Genomic DNA, 3,506 nt, shown 5'->3' on the forward strand with positions numbered 1-3,506 from the left:
GGAGAAAAAGAAAAAGCGCATTGTCTCAGTTACTTTATTCATATCTGTCTCGTATTGTAGCCAGAAGACTCAACATTTATAGAAGGGAGAGAACTGGCTATACAAGAAAACCTGACAAATCAAAAGAGTATTGTTAATACTTATTAATAAAAACATTAGTTCTAGAGATATTGTGCTTTTTAATTATCTGAAAAGTATCAAAAAGTAAAGATACTCAGAGAGTAGAAAATTAAGACCTACAGACATGAACATCACTCTGCCTCGTCCAACATCAGCAGTCTCTTCTGCATGCCTGTTTTTCTCAGACAATAAGAAATAATGAGTTAATATTCAAATCATTGCAGATTCAGAACTAGATAAGAATCCAAAAATATAGGGTTCTCTTGAAGAAAGGACCTTTAAAAGAACTTGACTACAGACAAGCCAATGTAACAAACAGTTCTCAAACTGGCAAGTTCCAAGCTATTTAGGCCTTCACAGCTTAAAGTGAACAGCTGAAACTCCAAGAAAGTAAGGAGCATTTGTCATGCAACAGCGTAAGGCAATACTGAAACAGTAACAAAATTTCCAGATTTAGTTTGCAAGCAGATTTAGGTATAGAAATGAGCAAATAACTCAGCAGTAAATTAACTTTGGATTACACAAGCCTTTAATACTGCCTAGACCTTTAGGAGGTATATAAAGCTCTGTAATTCAGTTTGTAATTCCTGTAAAATAGTCAAAACCTAAAATAAATTAGGTCAAAAAWTTTAATACTTATAGCATGGTTGTATACACAGCTATCACTGGACTTGAAGCATGAATTAATACATGAGGTTCCTACTAAATGTGGCAACTTGGTTGATAATTCCAATTGTCCTTTCTGGCCTTAGGAAGTTAGGAGGTTGATTTCAACAGTCCAATTAAACTAGTCTGCCTCATCCCATTGCTAATTCCTTCCAGATGACTGCAATGGGAGTTGCATTGATGATGAACCTGCCCTCCTTTTCCTTTTTCTGTTCTATTCTGAGGAGCTAATATAACACAAGGTCAAAATCTCAGTATTCTGAATTCCAACTACTAATCATAATTTTGCAGCTAACATAAGATATTAAACAGCCACAAGCAACAAGTCTAACATGTACCTGCACAACCTTTTTCTTTTTTAAAAACTATATTTTTAACTACAGAGAGTTTACAAACACACAAAATGTGACATATTATAAAATACCTTTTGTGTACATTATGCTATCATTCTTTGAAGCTGCAGAGCACTAAAAACTCCAGTGAGTGAAATGCTACTATACCAGGCATGGTAAAAACACATAATAAAACAACAACATGGTGCATCCTGGGAAATAGGGGCAATCATCGAACTACTGTGGCAGAGAGAACGAGTGAAAAGCACACAAACAAAGGTAGATCAGCTTTACATGCAGCAAAACATTGAGAGTCTTGCTGCACACAAAGCCAGGAAGAAGTAGGACCCAAAGCAGTACAAACAAGGCAAGGATCCTCCCTGCATCTATTAATAGTTCTGAAATACTTAAAACCAGCATTGGCCTCTTTACTGTGGACTATCCAAGCCCTGAAATATATGTTCAAGTCATTTTGACCAAGCAACACTAATTGAGAATACGTTAAGAACAAGGCAACACCAATTTAATTTCACATATTTGTAACAAGATGACCACTGTAACTATGCATATGGCTGAGGCACTGTTTAGGATGATTCTTTGTTTCTCCTAGTCAGGTATTTCAGATTAATTGACACAAAATTCAGTTGTCTGGGGAAACAAAAAGCATTAGAATCTTCTTCCAAGGTACTGAAACGAGTCTACTGRAAAACTATGCAACTGGTTCAACACACAGTGAATCAAAACAGTATGAGTACTGAAACAGGGTAAGTATTTTAAATATTTAATATAAACTCCATACATAACTACTGTAACATCTGGAAAACAGACTTCACTGTGTGTTTAGTGTGCACATAAAGTTATCATAGAGCTTAGTCCATGTCTTCCTGAGACTTTTTCAGTTTTTTAGTTTCATTCTTCTAAAAACAAAGTTAATGCCTATGGACAGCTATATGATTACTGATTAGTCAGCTATCAATTCCCTGACAAAAGCACAATAGTAACATATCTTTGAGAAGGGATGCATAACAAAATTTAGAGCAGTCCCCTTTTTCACTGCAATCACAAGTTATTTTTGCACTATGACCATTTTTAGCCTGTAAAATATTCCTCATGCCCCACTGTAAGCAAATTTGTATTCAGTTCTCACACATTCTCACCAACATTACTGTTCTAACAGCCCTGCAATTCAAATAATTATTTCAGGTCAAATATGATCATGAATTTACTTCGCATCTTATCTGAGAATCTCTTTTACAATGTAACAGAAAAGAAGCAGTTTTACTGCTACTACCACAGGCCTCATGGGATCAGTAGGTGGGTTAAGGCATCTCACAGCAAAAAAATGGTATCACGACAGTCTCCTTCTGACTTCTGAGTAAAAGGCTTCAAACAGACCATATACAGAAATTATCACTCCAACATTTAAGTACTGTGTACTTCTTTGAAATCATAACAATGCCGTATGCTATGCAAAATGAAGAAGAGTTTGTAAAAATCCTGATCCTGTAAATTTCATAAACAGATAACACTACATACATTAATAACTGTGCCATGTATTTGAACTGCTCAGGCATTTGTCTTGCATTTTTTTGATAAAAGTTTTACTCAGTTTTAAGGAGGGTATCTCACTGAAACAGTCACACACATTTGGAGATGGAGGGGAGCAAAATCAGATCCCATTGGTTTAAAACTACAAAAACCTCAGGCATTTTGACAAAAACTAAAATATKTTTATAAATAGTATATCTATACGAAGAAATAACTTTTAGCCCAAGTTAAAACTCCTTAAGAACAAAAATTTCAAGAGATCAAAGCAGAAAAAAAAAGTAGAGGCAGAATTGTTGATGCAGTCCAGTGCTAAGCTAAAAAGTTTACTGGTGCTGCTAACACTGGCGTTTCCATTACACCTCACAGCCTTCTGTTATTTCACTACTTCTGCGATTTCCCTGCTTACTCGTCCACGAAGCAGCTCTACTCAGGACAGCAGCGTTCCTGGACCTCCCAGAGCAGAGCAGGTACAGTACAACGCCAACTTTACTCCCTTCCCTGGATCACGATCTGCCGCTGCCGGTRGGCCAGGTTGCTTTCTGCATTTTATTTGTCTCTTCGGAAGAGTCTTAGCCCTTGCCTTAGCCCTCGGCAAGGCCGATTAACGATATACTTGGACGGGGAGTGCGTACCTGCTTGCCGAGGAGGCAGCGAGCTGACCAGCAGCAAACGTTGCTGTTTCCCTCCTCCTGCCCCGCGATTACACCTGAGAGCGGGGGGCTGCGAACCGAAGCGGCTGAACCGGCAGCCGCGGAAAACCGGCGGCCTCCAGCGCGGCGGCGCCGCGGGAGGCTCCCGGGAGCAGCCGCGGGGCCGCCGCCGCCCCAGCCCCGCCGGCGC

Source organism: Rhea americana, unplaced genomic scaffold (genome assembly GCF_003343005.1).
Source record: "Rhea americana isolate MKP2758 unplaced genomic scaffold, rheAme1 scaffold_13, whole genome shotgun sequence".
NCBI lineage: Eukaryota > Metazoa > Chordata > Aves > Rheiformes > Rheidae > Rhea > Rhea americana.